This window comes from Falco punctatus (assembly GCF_963210335.1).
Source record: "Falco punctatus genome assembly, chromosome: 14".
In the NCBI taxonomy this organism is placed as follows: domain Eukaryota; kingdom Metazoa; phylum Chordata; class Aves; order Falconiformes; family Falconidae; genus Falco; species Falco punctatus.
Genome location: NC_137594.1, coordinates 17,545,645 through 17,558,986, shown reverse-complemented (window position 1 = coordinate 17,558,986; position 13,342 = coordinate 17,545,645). Strand labels below are relative to the sequence as shown.

Genomic DNA, 13,342 nt, shown 5'->3' with positions numbered 1-13,342 from the left:
GGTAAACTTGAGCTGTGCTGCAGGTGTTTTAGTTTATCACTGAAAGGAAATGACTTTTTTTACACCTAATTTAAACTGAAGCTATTCACAGTTTAAAATGTTCAGTAACAGTGACCTCTGTAATGACTAACACATTGCAGGTGGTCCGATAGCAGGCTAGTGGTTAATGTTTGCTATCGAGAGAGACAGAATTAAATGTCCACCCCAGAGTTGTTTTCTTCCATTTATAGTATGAACACAACAGCTGGCACAAAAGTGAGCCACAATTAAAGGGCTTCTGAAAAGTCGCAATCTGTTTAGTTCCTGCAATAGGAGAGCTTTCCTGTTGGCATCTATTAAAAAATTGTCATTAAATTTGAAAGCAGAAATCCTGGTAAATATTTGCAACCTAAATCACCGTATTGGACTTCTGATTTTTAGGTTCCAGCATTACAGTGCCTGCTCAGTCCTTCAAGCAAAATTCCTATTTGTTCTGTAGCTATACGATCGGGATCAACGAGTGTTTTGTCTTGGAGGACTTGAAGTGCTTTATCAGACCTAAGAAAGCTCCACCAAAGCTCTTAGCTTTCTTAAGTAACTAACTGAGAAGGCAGTTCAGTGTTCGCGTAACACCATATAAAGCAAAACTGGTGAGCCTGAAGCTTTAATTTTAGCTTATTTTCATTTTGAACAAAAAATGAGCATCTTTACTGTGCAGCTGCTGTGCAGATTTTCCAGATGTGTGTAGACCTGGGCAGTATCTCGGCCAGTCACAACAATTGCCAAATGGCACCTTGATTTAAAATTCTATTTCTTTGTAATGCTTGCTGAATTCTAGTATTGCATAAACAAAGCTGATCCTGAATCCCTTTCATACTGTGCAGTTAGAGTCTAACATAATTCTGGGAGCACAAAAGTACTTGGTACAAATGAGTGAGAAATTTAGATATAGTCAAAGGACAGTTTTCTACACAGAAACAGTTCTGCTGTTTCTGCTGTTTGCCTTGAGAACCTCTGAAAGCAAAAATGAATCTGTTTTACGAAAGGTAATAACCTTCATATCTCAGAAAGTGTTTCTTCAGGAGGTTTCTTTAGCAGGAATCTGAAACAGCCATATTTTCATAGAAGACAGGATAACTGACCACAACAGTTGAGGAGATATGATGTATAAACAGAAGTAGTTCTGAAAAGTATGTTTCAAATTATTTGATGTGTTAGATACTACAACAGTCATTTTAGGAAATGGACAGGATTAGGATTGATCTGTACTTTGTGAACTAGTCCTTAAAGAAAAATAGGCATCTTACTAATAGGATGCCTGGATAGGACCCATTTCACTGCTTTGTTAACTATGCACAGATGAGAATCAAGGGCACTCTGTAGTGTTATGTGAAATACATCAGCTGACATTGCTTTTTACTGCATGAATTAATGCAGACAAAAAAACTTCACAGTATGAACAGTAGATAAAATAAACTGAATGCTAATTGGAAAGGGGATTGGAATCCAGATCCTTTATGTGTAGAGCCGTAAGAGTAATCTGTTTTGGTCAGAGTGAAAAACTAAAGTGAAAATCGGCTATACCAACCACTCAGAAAACTTTCAATATCTATTTAACTATTTTATTCAGCCATTCCCACTTTGGAATGACATACAATCTTGTTTTGACGTTCTCTTCTGGGAAGAGGGAAATTTGCATTTGGATCCTGACAGGCAGAGAGTGGGATTGAATTTGTTTCCTGTCTCTCAAAAGAGTGCTATCTTCTACATCACCTTCTGCTAGATGTTACCCTGGAAGTCCTGCTAGGTTTTATAACAGCTTTCTCAAAATGAAATATTTCTAGATCTTTCTCATACTGAGTGTTCTTTCATACTGAATGAAAAACACCTTTTTCTCTTCAATTATCTCAGTTTGTGCAGTAAATTTTCAGTTGAACCAAAACAGGCTCTTTATACAGCTGCGTGAGCAAATAGTTTCTCGCACTCTTTCCTAACACCCACTCCCATACACATCCAAGATCTAAAAAGAAAGCAGTGAGATGTATATGATTAATATATGTTTTGTTTATTATCTGAGAATTGATACAAAGATTAACATGGTTATTAGAAAGATTTGCATTAATATCAGTCCTATATTCATAGCAGGTTTTCATTTCTGGATCTTTATTCTTTAATTAAAAATCATTATTTTGCCTAAGCCTTTTGATGTCTAGACTTGTTCAAAACTATTCCAGTTTGTATGGTTTCTGACAAGGAATGAGTGTGGCAAGGCTGTCTTCTTTACTTATGTAGCTTTATATATATTCTATAAGTCAATAGAATTACTTATTGAATGCTTATAATTCCTTTAAGATTCTGATAATAAAATTCATCATTATTCTTTTAATAAGCTTTACCTTATATGGTACTCATACAAATAATATATTTATATCTTTTGTGGATGTGTTACATAAGTAACACATAAAGTGAATATTTAGTCCTATCCCACCTACATTTGTATCTTTAACCCTAAAAATTTCCATTTGCAGTTAAAGTCTGTATATGTATTAGCAAGGCCCTTTAGTGTCTTGAAATTAAAGTTTTTGATGTTTCTTCCTCCCTGAGACACAAAAGAAAGCACACAGTTGACATCAAAGTGGACACATACTGCTGACTAGTAATTATGGTAGCTTAACGTTGCCCAGTCCCCACCCATTTACAAGCCTGCCTTTACTTTCCTCAGCATGTACTTATTTTGATCAACACCTTTGGAAGTAACTGGACAGCCCAACTACTTATAAAGTTTCTGCAAAATTTGCTTGGAAAACAAAATACCGTTTTACTAGTTTATTCTTTATATATCATTTTGGCTATTTTAAAACCTGATTTAATTACTCTAAGTAAGTTGTAACTGTTAGCTGGGTGTTGCCAGATGTGAAACCAGACACAAGGGTTAGATTTTACAATTTAAGCACAGCTGGTTAAGACAAAATCTGGTTTAGGACACAAGAGATGGATTTAAGATACTACATTTATATTAAAAATAGCAGGGAATCATATGGAGGACAGCTAAAGGTCGTCTTGGAAAACTTACTGATTTCAAGTGAATCCATCTAATCAAAGTCCAAAAAAGACTTCAAAACCCAGCAAACAGTATTCGCCATCGGTCTTCTCCCTTCATCCCCCAAAGCAAATATACAAATGCAGAGCGCTGCTCTATTCAAATTAAGGCATCTTTCTAACATGTATATTAGTAAGGTTAGCGCTAGAACCAAGGATGAAATGCCTCTGTGTCTTGGAACAGTTTTAAACTCCTCTAAGTACCAGGATGATGAACTCAAAGAAGTTTATTTACCTTGGGCATTTGAGTTTTACAGCTTAGGAGAGAATAACTTTAGAAATCCAGGGGAGAGGGAGAAGGGGTGCAGGGGCAGGGTCCCCATTCTTACATATTCTAGTGTATTGGCCAAATTGTTGATATGCTTAGCAGAGCATGTAAGGTGGTGCAGAGCAGCTGAAATAACTTTGCATGTCTTCTACATGTTGACCTCTGTACTGCATGTGTATGAGGAGAGAGAAGGAGCGGCACAACATTTATATCAATATTTTAACAAGACATGTGTGGGACTGGAAAAACCTATCCAGTAAGTAAGCTTTATTTTTCCATAACTAAAACCAAAATAAAAATAAGTTTGAGGTACTTTCATTACAAAGTGTGTTTGAATTATAAAACTGTAATGGTTTTACTAGCTTAACCCAAATCTCAAGGGTACTATGTTTTCCCTCACTGTATTCCATCTCATGTTTAGGTGACGGGTATGCAACGCTTTGGAGAGACATATTTTCCTTCCTTCGGAGTCCACTCTAAACATAACAGTGTCTCACAACAAGAACAAGACAATTTAGCCATAACAAAACCCAAGACAATTTAGCTACAGCAAAAAACTAGAATCTCCCATCCAGCCTGATTTTTTATATTTTGCCTCACTTTACAGATAAAAAATGAACTTTTCCTACTGTTTCTCCCAAGTTGCTCTTTTTCTGCCACTTGATGCTGATCTCAGTTACTGCTTCCAAAGCAGGAACCAACTGCAGCAGCTAATTATAACCAGCAGTCCTTGCTTCCCCCGCCTTCTCACCAGTTATTGCAACATTCATTTTTAAAGTGTTTTTTTCTAAACAGGAAAACATTTCTCCAACAAAAGTCTAAATATTTTTTCTCAGTAGTACTAGCAAGCAATATATACTGAGGTCATTCAGAAGAGATCAAATGTGATAACACCGAGCTTTTTGCTGCCAATGTAACTTTCTGGCATTTCCATAGTTTTCAAGCATATCAGCATAGACAAGTCTGTTTTTCTTGTTAAGGCATGCTCTTTATTTCCATTGCTATTGATAGGTGCTGTACAGTCTTGTCAGGGACATTATAGACCTCCCAAGTGTTTTGTAGTGAGTTAACTCTTCTTTCACATTTTTACTGATTATCTGTGCAATAACAATGTACACAGATCTGTGATTTGATCAAGACATCCTGATGAAGCTCATAAATTTTCAAAAGGAAACTCGTGTTTCATGAATACTTGAATGAAAAATACATGGAATTCACGAATCCATGAAACCTGGTGATGGAACTGCAGAGTAACATGGGCAACAAGTGTGTTTCCCACCGTATAAAACAATAGCTAGTCTCTTTGTGCTTGCTTTCTTTCCTCATCACATTTTATCACTTCTCCTCTGTTTTTTCTCATTTATTTTCTGTTGAGTTTCAGTATGACATTAATTTTCTGTATGGGCCTTCTTGCCAGTAACAATAGTTATTCTGAAGTGTTGTGTGTTGTTTATAAAAGTCAAGTAGCCAGTAGAGTAAAGCATTTATAAACTTCTCCTAAAGCATTTATAAACTTCTCTAACAGTCATTATTTGCACAATATTTCTCAGGATATCATCCATTTATTTATTTACTGGTCTGCCCACTATTGTCATCATGTTGATTTAAAAAAAAATAAAACCTACCTTTTATTTTGATCTCTTAAGAAGTAGAGAATTACCGGAGTAATGTAAATGTAAACGTTCTGCTACTTCGATTAAAAAACATAGACTGATGGATGAGTTCTAAAGAACAACTCTTTGAACTTCTCAGCTGAGAGTTAGAGGAGTATCTTTCTACCCCCGCCTCCCTTCGAGAATAATAGTATCTTGTTTATAAAAGGACAACGTTTGGTGATTTCTTTGCTAAGTATTGCTAACATGTAGGGTGGACCTTCTTCAGTGTTACTGCCCATATGCACTTCACATTTGCACCACCTCACTTTATTCTGATTAAAATTAAGTACATATGTAAAGTTGACCCTTCCCCAACAGTGTTATTAGGCTCCAATATTTACCTAGCAAATCTCAGGTTTAGCATGAGAAATCAGGCTATTGATGTGATGCAGAAAATTATCTGACTTTACAATAAATCTGTCAGAATTATTTGGATTTTGATTTAGAAAAATATTTAGACTTTTCAATTGAAGTCTCTGGCTATTTGCCTTTGTCTGCCTATACATGTTGTTTGGTTGTTGTTTGTGGGTTTTTTTTAATGTTTTCTCGTCCAAATCACTGCACAGTACTGTATAACTATTCTGACTACCTGGTGTAAGGAGCAGGAACTGGGCAATGGTCAATGACTTTGTCTTTCAACACGTTTGAAGATATTACACACTTTTTTCAAATAGTGTTTTAAAATTTTGGCTGTTTTGTAAACTATAATAGTTTATAATGACTTTATTTCTTGAAAATAAGTCTGTTGCTAATGCTGATTATGTAAGAACAAAACTCTTTTCCACGCTTCATATAAAAAGTCATCTTCATATTGAAGATACTCTGTGCTACTCAGAACCCTGATTCACTGTGTGTATTAGGATGTCCATTTCCTCTCACATGACTGCCTCAAAAGAACAGACTGATCATGTGGGAAGCCATTGTTGAGTGGGAACAAATTTTTTTGATACAATATGAACACTTGTTATTTCTAACCAGTTAAGGAAACTAAAATCCTAGTCTTTCCTTTTCATTCCCACCTAGAATAGTAACTTGCCATGCAGAATCCACTGCTAGTTAAAAATAGTAGTAGTGTTAGCACTGAAGACTAGCTAAATAAATTGTCTAAGTAACAATTCATCCAAACCAGAAACAAGAAGAGGGAAGACTTTTAAAATTAATTACTGAAGATTATGCATGTCAATCTTATGATGAATAGATGGTACTGAATTTCATGAAATAATTTAGTACGTAAGAGTCTATTAGCTAGTTAGAAACCATGACCCCATTTAACAGTTATGGACCACCAGAGCATCTAATCTATATTAGTTGATTTGTATACCCTTTACGATCTGAACCAGATCCCATAATGTCAAAAATCATAGCTATCACATTGAGTTATAACCCATTAAGAATACAGGATCGGAAAAATCAAATATGTTTGTCTCAGGAGTGAGCTCTGCTAGCATATTTACTCTACAGCAAAACAGATTCTGCCCCTTGTATTTGTAATAAATCAAGAATCCATCCCCAAGTGCTTTTAAAATTAAATGGAGCATGGAGTAATCAGTTTAAACTACTTTTAGTTGGATTGTCACTGCAGTCTGTGTAAAAAAATAATTATTCATTATTTATATTTTATTTTTAAAAGCCAAAGATCAGTAGAGTGCTTCTATCATTCCGTGCATGTTTGCCCACAAAATTCAGATCAGCAGATCATTTTAGACTGTATCGTGCTTCTAAATCCCACAGCAACTATAGCTACCTGTGATGGAAGAAGAAAACAATTGAATCTACATTAAAATGTGTTAGAAAAAAGAAAAACATCCCTGAATTTACTCTATTTCTGCACATTAAAAAAAAAAAAAAAAGCCAATGGTTCTTCAGGATAAAATGTGATGGGAATAGGTGACAGACGGAAGTTAATCAAAGTGCTTTAATTTAGCAAAGCATGTCTTTAAGCTATTATAATTATGTATGACACTTAATATCTCATTTTTTTCCAAGAACCTTTTTGGAAATATCAACTGAAAGATATCGGCATAGTTTATTTTGGTATTTTAATAGGTAATACAATTCTTTCTGCTGAGGTGCAACGTTATTATCTAAATACACCAGGCTAAATGTCAACATATAACAGTTCCACTACCTTCTATTTTCACAGAAAGATCTAGTAATAACTTCTTTCCTTTTCCCAATGGCTTCTAATGCTTATCCAGATTGGAAATTTAATTAGCAAAAGTTGTATCACAGAGGCTGTTGATTTTTTTGTTTTCATTTCAATCCTACAAATCCTGATTTGGTTCCTAACTAGAGGTGGAATGCATAATTGTATTCACTCCCACATAAAGTTAAATATAGCAAAGTTTTTTCAGCTATCAGTTTAAAAATAACAATGAAATTAAGCACAGAATTTGTAGTGTCTTAGACCTAAACAACATAGGGCTTTACCAGCTGTCCTACAGCCTCGTAGGGGTGTATATAAAATAGCCTAGAAGTTGAACGTGCAGTTTTTAGTTGAAGAAATTTCTTTCTTGTTTAGTATACATATGCTATTTTTTTAGAGTATAGTGCATATTTAGTGGAGAAATACAAAGACAATGTATTTATATTTGGATAAAATGTATTTGTATTTGGACAAAAATGTGTACATGAATGAAGAAGAGATGAATGTGAAAACTGACCTAGATCATTGGTAATTTTAACTATGTATACAGAAAACAGCAATTTCTAAAGACACCATCATCAGATATTTCCAAATGAAAGACATATTTTAATGTATGCATACAATTTCTAGGCAATATATACTCTTTTTACAAAAGGTTGTATGAAACCTGCAAGCAAGGAAGTTAGCTCTTTGTATGTTGTTTAGTGTGAACACATTCACAGGGCAAGCCGCCCTTCTATGTGTAGTGATACCTTCCTTCTCCTCTCAGAAAAACAGACAGAATGTTGTAACAGCTTTGGAGCCCCTTTCTAGCATCCTTTGCATGTTGAGCCATGACAACATGCGCTAGGGATTCGATTTCAATATGCAGGGACTAGATTTGTACTTTCTTTTTTTTTTTTTTTTTTTTTTTTTCATGTTATAAAACTTCATATCCTTCCAGTACTGTGTTGATTTCCAATATGATTGCTTGTAAGACAGATCTGGAAAATACAGATGGAGGAAGGAATATATATATATATTTAATTGCAGGGAGGGGCATATATAGCTAATATTCTTTTACTTTCGTGGGCATACCCGCACAAAGTAAAGATTGAACAAGTGTGACAAGTGTTTTTGCTTTTACCAATAGATAACTTGAAAACCCTGACAGAAAGTAACCCTTTCTGTAAGTACATTATGTAAGTGATCAAGAATGCAATGTGCTGAAAATATCACCAAAGCCTAATCACTTAGTCCCAATTTTAATGAAGTATTTAGGTCCAAACTTCCCATTAATTTAAATGGGAAATCAATGAGAAGTTAGGAGCCTAAATGCTTTGTTGAATCAGGGCCTCCGGGCTCAATTGAGATTCCCATGGTGATCACTGGAAAGACTTCCATTAAAGCTCTGGATTGTGTTAATCACTTCCATATCTGTCTGTTGGTACCCGCCTGGTTCATTTACCACATTTATTTTGTGGGATTTATTAGGGTCTAAAAGTGATACTTTCAAAGCATCTAAGATACAGTTAGACACATAGTAAGTAGGACTTTGAGTAGGATCGAAAATATTTACTGAAATCTTTCTAGTGCCTACCTCAATTTCTAAGTATCTACAGCAAAAGCTAGCATTAGTGATTGAAATACCCAAATCCTAAATCATACTTTCTATCCTTTCCACTTCAAAATCATTGTTTTAGACTTTCTGTCCTGAATGCAACCAAGAATTTGAAGAATTATTGCAATAATTTTCCTACCACTGAGTCTGGTATCAAAGACATTTGGAAAATTGGCCTAGTTTGTGAACCTTGCCAGTGGAATATTTTCAAGCCATTGAAGAATCTGGAAAAAAAAAGCCAGGTTTCAATTTTTTCACTCACTAGAAAATCTGATCAATAGAGATACAGGAATAATTAGTTCTAAATAATATGTCCTGGTTTGTTACTTTAATCCTACTAAGTAATTATTCAGTTTTATCTTACAGTATTCCCCAGCTCATACTAACTGGCATCACTTAAATTATTCACTATGGGCCAAAGCTTGATTGCACTGGAGTCAATGGCAAAAATCCCATTTTCTCCAGTGACAACAGCATTCAACCCTGAGGAACTGACCTTAAGGTTAATTAAATGTTTGAGAAAACCTGAGGTGATTTATAGTTTCATGCTGAAAGCAAGAAAAATTCACAGTTTTGTTAGGTTTTGATGTAAAACAAGATAAAATCTAGTGCACTCAAGCTGAGTTTCACTTTCAGTTTTTATTTTCTTTTAAAATCTGAAACTCAGAGGAACTGTGGTTGAATGAAATGCACTATGTGGATTGCACCCAGATTTGTTTTAATTTTTTGGGGGGGTTGCTGCTTAAGAAGTTGGACCCAGAAAGTTTTGTACACCTTTGCTTCTATGAGCTCCTTCACACATCCCTACTAATAATCGGTCTTTTTATTACAGGTTTGTTTTCATGGTACTTTTTTACTGGAACTACTACTAGTAGTGCTGGGTATATTTCTTCAATGCACATGTAAACAGTTATGAAAGAAGAAAAAAAGAAAGCTTTCTGTATACACATTTCACGGAATGGACAGCTTTAGTTAAGGAATGTTATATACTTGATTTGATTAATGAGTTTTGGGGAGATTATTACTCAGCTTGATTCATGTGCTTAAGCACTGTAAAGTAATTTAGAATCTAATTGCAATGTTTTCCAGAATGTTACGTTGCTTACATTTTTCTTACAGCATACAGAAATTCACATCCATCCTCTACATAGCTTTTTGATACACAGTAGCATGATTCATTTTACTAGAAGGTAACCGTATTACACATGCAAGTATGATATTCATTTAAAGATATTAAATTTTCTTATGTATGTATTGTTAAAAATACCCAATACAAGTATGTTAATATACAGTTTTCTCAAGGCTTGCTGTACAGTTCTGCTATTTAATAAAAACAGGGAAAGGTTTTTTCCACTGTAATTGCATATAGAATATTAATGATTAGACTTTGCGTATAGGCATAATGGTAATTTTTCCTTTTGATTTCCTCATCTAGCATCCACTCAGACAGAAGTGGAATATGTGTATCTGTTTGAGAGTAGAAAAGGTGCTGCTATGTGCAGAGTCTATAGGGAGGAAGGAACGTTAAGGGAGGTATTTACCAGCAGATGTACAAAAGAACACAAGCACTGAAATGATCAAAAGCTGTGTAAACAAAGAGATCAAACTGAACAGAAGCAGTGGTGTTGAATCGAAATTCATGTGCACAGAGTTCAAGACTATAAATACCGTGATTCCATGAAGAAGCTTTTTCATAACAAAAAGGAGAAACCAGCTCCCCAGGTTGTATGACTTGGCTCATCTAATAGTAAGATGATCTTTGTCTTCAGAGCAAAATGCTGAGAATAGGAGAAAAAGTGTTCAATAACTACTGAAAAACTCAGTTTCAGTGACTCCTGTGTCCCTGACCAGGAGTTAGCAGAACGAAATCATGACCACAGACCTCATGGATAAAAGAAAGAACTTAACAATGTGCTAGATATAGACACCCAGAACAAGAGAAAAGATACTGAGCTCTTACCTTCTAGCACATCACTCTCTCACTTGTTCCTGGGTATCTGCATCTGGCTGATATTTTATATATTTCTTTTTTCTTTCTGCAGGACATTTTTAAGGCTCTCTGATTTCGGTTTGCCTTGAATTACTGATCTTTAATAGAAAAAATATATTTCAGGAGTAATTTTCTGAGACCTGGGCATTTAAAAAGAAGTCTTCTACTGTTAGGGTCCTTGATGATGCAGACTATTAGAGGAAAACCTGATTTTTATAGACACAACAGCTTTTTTGACTGTATGCCCACTATTTAACTTGGAGTAGGCTAAATTAAGGTCACAACATTTAAAATTCTCTCTCAGTGCTATGAGTTTCTCTTCTTTCTATTCTTACCTGGGGCTAACACAGAATACTCTGGCCTGCTGTAGCTTCCATGTCTGTTTTCAAAAATTCCATCTGACCTTCAGTTTTCTGGATATTTTTAGAGTCCTTCAATGTGCAAAAATATCTAAAGTCTGATTTTTCATGCTTCTGTTGTGCTAATTGTCATGTATATGTTAGCTTTGTCAGAATGGCTTAAAAGGAAGTGTTGAAAGTAAGGAGTTGACCACTGGCAAAGAATGACCTTTAAAAAGGAAAGTACAGCTTGCTAGGAGTGAAGTATCAAAATTACCTCCTTATTTACAACCTGTTGAAAGCCAACACTTTTTTGCTTTTTGAAAATGTTATCACAGGATATTTTTCTTTATTTTATTCTCTACTTTAAACATAGATACTGCAGCAGATCTAGAACAGCGAGGAGGCTGTAAGATAGATTTTACTTTGCTGAAGACAACTCATTGTTGGTATTTTGGGATACCATCTATTGTATTCTGTGTTGTGGAAAAGAGGATGCCTCAGTAAGATAACAGCACAGTGATCAACACTAATCATCATCACCAGTAATTACCACAAAAACGGGCAAAATGTAGACAAGAAAGAATACTTTGGCTTAGATTCTTGATAACTGAAGTTTCATTACTGTGCCTTTTAAAATTTACTTTTCCTGGAGAACTATAATTATCTAAATGCTCTGTACTCTTTTTCTTCCTTTCTCCTGATTTTTTTCCCCATTGTTAAATGGCACTAAAAATTTGACTCACAGATTGAAATCCACAAATTCCAAAGAACTGGGAATCTATCTATGCATTATTAGGTATTTATAGGCTAACAGGGAATGTTTTATATATATATGGAGATTAGGAAAAGAGGAGGACTGCCCTGGATTCCATCTAGTTATAATCCACATATTGAAGGCTGCATTTGATATACATAAAGTTTTAGTAGGTGTGTCTGAATATAGAACTGGGTAACATATTTCACATTATTTTACACTCCTTTCCCCAGAAAAGTGAAAAAACACAATGAACCACCTTTGCACCTATAAAAGGACATTGGAGGAGTTGTTGATAAAGTTCCAGGTATCCACTGCTAATAACTGCACTAAATTAGGGAACAAAGTTTATTTTTTCAGTTTATGCAGTGTTGCAGATTAATCCATTTCTTAGCAATGTTGAGGAAAATGACTGTAAGAAAATGAGAGAGAAGTATTGTAAAAGTAGATTCAGTAGCATAAGTCCCTAGTCTATGTTGTACCCACCGATAATACTAGAAAGCATCTAAACCAGAATGGAACGTCGATGAGGTTTTTGGCCCTGCGTATCTTAGGGACTATTTGAAAATCCTGTTATTGGAACCTGTTTACTTGATCTGAGTCAATTGCAGGTTTCAGTTGCAGCTGTTCAACAGAAGAGTATGAAATATTCAATTCTGATGAGTCTGCAGAACATTCCAGCTTCTGTCTGTTGCTCAAGAAGTTTATACTTCGTATGACTTTTTTGTAAATTTTTTGGAACATATATGAAATTTGAGTGTATCAAAGGTTTTGTTGATATTTTTTTTGAGGCACGTGGCTAAGAGTTTTGAAATTATCACTCTTGGTGAATAAAGAAAGCATTCCCATGTTATTCATCATGAACCACAAGTACTGCTGCAGTTTTTGCTGTTGTATAGTCCTGGAGATGACCAGATCATAGCTGACCAGGCAGCTAAATCCTTGGGCTGGATATGATTTTACACTGTGAAAGCGCTAAATCCAAGAAAACCTGACTTTTGCTTTCTGATTCATATTTAAAGCTGTGGGGGGTGATCAAAATCTGCACAGGTTTTGACCCTTGGTTCTGAACAGTGAGTTAAAAATCTGCCAGTTTTGTTGGCAGATGGGAAACCCCTCCCCATTTGGGGGTACTGTGATCAAGTGGTTTTTTAACTGGTGCAGCACATCTTTATTTACAACTGTTACGTACTCAGCACAACTTGTAAAGTGTGGGTTTTTTCTAAAACTTTCCATGTGATACAGCTCTATATATTATATTACACTTATAAAATCCCACCAAACCCTTATGAATTAAAAGATAATTAGTGGTTCAAAACACATAAGACATTAGGCCAGAAGTGTCAAAAATGTCATGAAAGGCCATAAATCATAGTATACTTGCATTGATCCCTTATATAGTTAGTTTTTAAATCATCTCTTTAACACCTTGTAAATGTACAAACAACTAGGAACCCGAGGGAAACTTTAATATGTTTTTTATACATATTTTAATTTCATCTCAAAGTAC

The 13,342-nt window shown here is 35.0% G+C and overlaps 1 protein-coding gene across 2 annotated transcripts in view; it reads left to right on the top strand.

Annotated features, from left to right (window-relative positions):
• TOX3 (TOX high mobility group box family member 3) overlaps window positions 1-13,342 on the top strand; it is a 489,533-nt gene that overhangs the window by 359,579 nt on the left and 116,612 nt on the right. The gene's annotated exons all lie outside the window — the stretch shown is intronic.